Here is a 6,564-nt window from a genome sequence, read left to right as displayed (position 1 = left end):
GCTTGTCTGTCCACATCCGAAATATCAGATTCCTGCCCGATTGCTGAGCCAACAAGCAGCCTTGCATTCGCCCCAGACAACCTTTCAAGGAAAACTCGTCTAACAATAACTGCCCTATCTATACCACCACTCATGGATCCATCAATCCTTCTGGTCCATCCGATCATAGTTGCTTGACCACCTGTCACCACCAAATCCAATGCAAAAAGTGAATGCTACCAGAATAACTATAGTCTTACATCATGCCCGGTCTACAACGACCTACCATTTCCTAATTCCAATCATGTTATGGTTTACCCACAATCTTGCGAGCTGGCTCACCCTGTCCTAATCATCTAAAGGAATCTATGAATGCTACGGGTCATCCCGCAGTCACACAACACTTCCCACACTATTTGGTCGCTAGTAAATGCTACGGCTACCCTGCAGTCTTACATCGCTTTCCACACTATCTAGCTACTAGTGAATGCTACGACTCCCCCGTAGTCTTACAATACTTTCACCCCAACTGACTACTAGTGTAGGCTACGGCTCCCTCGTAGTCTTACATTACTTTCATCCTAACTGACCATTAGTGAATGCTACGAATCCCCTATAGTCGTACAACACTTTCACCCTAACTGGCCATTAGTGAATGCTATGGCTCCCCCGTAGTCTTACAACACTTTCACCATAACTGGCCATTAGTGAATGCTACACCCCTTGGTAGTCTTACAACAATTTCACCCTAACTGGAAATTGGTGAATGCTACAGCTCCTCCGTAATCTTACAACACTTTCGCCCTAACACAACCGCAACCTAATACCTTAACCCCAATTTATCAATTCGAAACGCACACAGAGTGGAGCACACACTCGACCGAACACCCATACGAAACTCAATTCATGACTGGAACCCCAACCTGATTCCCCAAATTCTGCTATCAAGAACCAAGAAGATTCGATTTACATGCTGGGGAGTTTTACCGAACTCCCAACTCACACAACCCTCAAACCAAACAGCCCCTTGGGCCGCCCTCCTCCTTGATGGGGACACAAAACTCATCCTAGTTTCATAGCCGCTCCTGCTTCTAAATTCCATGACAATTCTCCCCCACTTTGAATCAACTACATTCTCAAAGCACACAAAAATTGAAGGGTTCCCACTCCTTCTTACCTTGCAACGATCGACCCGATGACAACTAGTGTTTACCAACTAGTGTTCCATCACTATCCAATCCCCAAAGACCACACAACTTCTAAAGACCAGATGAACACTTGTCGAATCCCATCAACACTATTAATCCCAAATGCTTTGAAAGGATAACACACTCAAATCTTGAAATCCAAAGGACAGATGCTTAGACCAAAACCTCCGCAATAGACCACTTCCCTTGGCGACCCCACAAGACAATCTAAGCACATTGATTGAAACCATCGAATCCTGATGATGGTGGATAACCTCCCTACTGAACCCTGACCATAAACCCTCCACACAACACCCCTGAACCGATATTGACTACCACCCAACATGCAACCAAACACTTGGAGCTTGCTATACGAAAAATGACCCTTCAATAACCCACTAATGATTCATGACATGCAAAAGACATAAAATACTCCCCGAAGATACAACCTAACAATGACATAATCACAACCTAAAGATAACGCGAACCCAACTTACTATAAGATTCCAAGCAACAAGAAACCAATAGCAACTGATAGAATCATAAACGATAACACGCCCGCCGAACCACCTACTGGAGCACTGGCTTCCCTTGCCTCCCTAGGGAATAATCTCTACTGACATGATTAACTTGCTATGCTCGTAGCAACCAATACTTCTAGATTGGCAAGCTCCATTGTACCTTTCTTGCATGCGCTACACCGACCCCGACTCTGCTGGCCTCTCTAACCTTGTTTAGAAATCTTGGGTCTCTTCCCGAGATCCTCCACTAAATATACCTGAATTGATACTCTCTCCCTAAGGAACCCCAAATCGATCTACCGCCCTCGCCTCTAGAAATCATATCATTCAGGGCCTCGCACCCTAACACACTCACCCGCTTAATCTTCCACGACTGAATTGCAGTAGCTGAAGCAACTTCTTACCTAAACCGAGCTACAAACTACTCCCAAGACATAGTCTCCAATCTCGAAGAGCAATAGATCGCATAATCAATCCGTGTCGCCCAATACAAGAGATCCAAGGCGAAACAAAACCTAGTTGCTAAGGGGTAGGGACTAGTGCGGAAAACACCTTCCATCTCCTTAGTCCAACGCGAACTCAAATCCCTTTCAGTCCTTCCACTAACTAGCTCACCATTGGAGCTGGGACTAAACCCTGGTCCTTCCCCATGTGTGCTCATCCTCATCTGGCAAAGCAGCTATCCCTACTATCAGAGCATAAATAAGAATTCCCCTTCACTTAAGCTTCTTAGATTCTCCAAGACTCTCACTGATTCGAGTATGGATCCCGTGCTTTCAGTAGTACGGGCCCAATACTACCTTCTACACCTATCCATACTCTCCTCAACAATCTTCCCGAATCCTCTAAGTCACTTCCTCAAACCAAAGCACCAACCTCGCCAAATCTCCTTACCAAACTCACTGGACCATATCCTAGGTTTTTCTAGGTTCCCAACCTCACCCTGACATCAGTTGCTGAAGAACTCCCATGATGTCAACCATCCACTTCGTGGATATCGACATATACACTTAGTAGCTAACTCACATCATTCAAGAGTGCCACAAAGCACAAAGCACAAAGCAAGCAGCATTCATGTAATGACTCTCCAACCCATAAAACCATCATAAAACATTCAACCCACATACCATAACTCATGCTATCCACATCCACCCTCACTGCCGGCTGCCTTATGCATGCAAATTATACACAGAACATGATCTAATAGACTGTCGAATAATAAACTCTACCCTAAGACCACAGCACAAGGAACACGAAATAAGGCCAAATCAATTATTCTAAGGCTATAAGATCCTAAACGTATACAATTTTAAAAGCATATACTTAGCAGTTACTAATACCAATAATCATTCCTATTCCAATACATATCAGGCTAATCTATCGTTGCCTAATCAACACTAGCATGCAATTCTGTCAGCTCATACAATATACATACAAAGGCATCTCTCCTAGCCCTGACTAGCATGCGATACACATATTCATAAATCAAGTCATAACAGATAACATGTATGGTGTTAGAACACTGAAAGTGACCCTCTTGAACTTTCCGGCTACCGCAACCATCTTACTACCGCAGTGAAAGTTTCTACCGTAGTGCATTCGAAGTCAGAAGACAACAATCTTTCTTACTTAGTCTATTTTGTCTTTTCTTTACACTCTCTATTGACCAGTATGCCTTGCATGCCTACTCCTAGAGAGTTATCTTTTGTAATTCTTGAGTCTCTATAAATAGAGCTCACTTGTTCTTAATCAAATACGCGTCTTCAAGTATCCTTACTACTTATCTCAGAAATTCTCTCTTCTCTCACTTCTTACTATCATATCTGATCATAATCTCTCTTCGGAGCAAGTCAGCTATGACTTAATCACTAAGTTTGATCACATCTATTAACTTGGCTTGAATGCATTCCTCGTTATGAATCAACTTATGTGTATACTTGATATAACTTTATAAACTGCTTTCATTTACTATTTTTTACTTTCCGCAACTAATACTCTAACTATCTAACTTTAATATTATTTTTGAGCTCATAGATCCTTTGAGATTAACTATTCCGCAATATACTTGTTCTAAATTTTTGTTCAAGTATCTTAAGTTTTTCTCTCAACACCCCCCAAATGACCCTTTGTCTTACCCACACTTTAAATCAGGATCACCTCAATAAATTCGCTCCTAAATCTGATGAAGGCATCTTCCTAGGCTACTCGACTACTAAAGTTGCATATCGAGTTCTGATCAGACGAACAAGGTTAATAGTTGAAAGTTTTGATGTTAAGTTTGATGATTCTTATGTCCGTAATGCTGCTCCCTCCACCGAAAACAAAGCCATTCTTGAATCTGATATTCCTGATACCTTAATGTCACTAAACATAGTTGAAGTGAACTATGATGACCTCTTCGATCCAAAAGAAAATGCCAAGCTATCCGAAGTTCTTGTCTCTCCGGAAGCTCAAATGCAGAATGCTGAAGTATCAGGCACTACCACCTATGTTAGTCTGTCCTTCGGGACTTCCACCTCTCCGGTTGAGGGGGGAAACTTTACTCCAGATCAGAGTACAACCATTGAGGTACCAGTACTAACTGAAGCTGAAGCTGCTCCGTCCATCCGCAGAGGATCTCAACTATCAATTGTCTCCTCGGATTCGGATGACGAATAACCGTATACAATTTTAAAAGCATATACTTAGCAGTTACTAATACCAATAATCATTCCTATTCCATCATAGTATCCAGTATCCCTAAGGCTACAAGCATCACATATCAGGCCAATCTATCGTTTCCTAATCAACACTAGCATGCAATTCTGTCAGCTCATACAATATACATACAAAGGCATCTCTCCTAGCCCTGACTAGCATGCGATACACATATACATAAATCAAGTCATAACAGATAACATGTATGGGTATTCTGGGGAAAACTTACTTGATCTCGGTTGATTGCATGCACCACACCCTTCTCTTATCTCAAAATATTATTACTTGAAAACATTTTTCTTTTGAAAACTTTATAGATCGTCAGTTTGAGTTCAGACACACCCAAAAGTTTGTCCGAATCACTCAACCAAGGCTCTGATACCAACTTGAAACGACCCAAAAATCAAGGGTAAAAATTTCATTTTTATTATAGTCAAATACAATTGTTACGTAATCCAATCATTCAGCCTCAGCATTCCAAAATCCTTTCAATTTAAGTCCAAAATTTACCAAACACCCCCTGACTTCTGAAAATCTTTACAAAACCAATCTGAAACTTACACTTTTAACCCTCAAAAACCAAAATTATGACATTTAACTCCTCGAAACAAACACCTTGCTAAATTATTATTGGTTTTGGCTACAATAATATAAAATAATAATAAAATTTACATCTCGGGGGTTTTTTAAAAGTTTATTATTTAATTTCAAACGCAATGTTACAGTGTCACGACTGGAGAGTGATTTCAGCCTAAACGCACAAATTTTTAGGGTTCTCTCCATATTTAAGGACCTTATCTCTTAATCTATGGTATCATCTTCACCCCTAAGGAAACCCTAGCCCGTCTATGATTTCTTGAGCTTTATGTGCAATATAGGTGCTTATAATGATATAATAAAATATGAATAAAATACACGTCTAAAATAAAATAATAATTAGACCCAATATATTTGAAGAAAGTTGAAGTAGTTGTGACAAGGATCCCGGAGATATTAGGAGCGCTCTGACTTATAACGAAGAAGTTATGAACCGTTGAAGTTTTGCGATTGAACCGACATGACTCCGCATATCGTAAAAAGTTATTTTTTGATAAAATACTTTTTGGCCTTAGTGATCCACACGAAAGTCGTAGTAGACATTAAACCTAGAGCATGCATATAGGGACGTCCAAATATGACTTCGTTAGTAAAAATTATGATTTTTCTAAGATTTGGTGTAACAGTATACAACCTGAAAATCGAATTTTTGATCGGTCGGTTATTAGCAAACACAACCTAAATGAGAATTGAAGATATCTTTAATAGGAGCTCAACGATATAAAGACAGTAAAAAACGAACGTCGGATGACAAAGTTATGAATTTTTAACAGACTTTAACTGTCTATAACCCAATTTCCATAAAATCCCGAACTTACACTTTACTGATATACCCCTTGGCTCCAATATAGAAACCGAACACCCAGATCATCTAAGCTACATTACCTACACCCAAATAGGTCTAAATCTCTATTTCCCAAAAGGCCCTACGCCTGATGATAATTAATATTCGGGCCACAACCCCGATTTAGGAAACGATACGAAATAAGGTGTTACAGTAACTAGAGTGAGATTTTATTGAAAGGTTCTAGTACTTTCTACATTATACTTTTAATGTGATTATGTCCTATCAAATTCATTTGGGTAACGACCCTTCACCACACAAAGAAGCGGTGAGTGAAAATGACACACATTCAACAATCATTTTATAGGTCGTTTCCTTATACATCTCTTAAGTGTGGCTTCTTGAATGAGGCATACTAATGATTCAACTGATTTTTAGTGATACATGTTGTAATATACTATTATACATATGTATATTGTGTATTTTAAAACCTTTTCAAAACACAAGATTTAAATTAAAATATCTAAATTAATCAATTAACTACCAATTATGGATTTAATATTTATATTTTAATTAAACCAATAATTAAATATATATTAAGTTCCATTAATGTTAATTCTAATTCTCTTATAATTTAAATTTTGTTTCCTTATCTACTTCCTCGAAATTCGGATTAGGGTTTCAAAATCATCTAACATTAATTGGTTCGGATTTTATCAGAAAAAATAACAGATAATGACTATGTTATGACTAATAAATAACATAGTAATCGAATTAGGCAAGCAGATCTAGAAAAAAT

This window comes from Lactuca serriola, chromosome 3 (assembly GCF_051521515.1).
Source record: "Lactuca serriola cultivar US96UC23 chromosome 3, Lser_US96UC23_V15, whole genome shotgun sequence".
Lineage (NCBI taxonomy): Eukaryota > Viridiplantae > Streptophyta > Magnoliopsida > Asterales > Asteraceae > Lactuca > Lactuca serriola.
The sequence above is the reverse complement of the archived record's forward strand: the minus strand, read 5'-3'. Positions refer to the sequence as shown.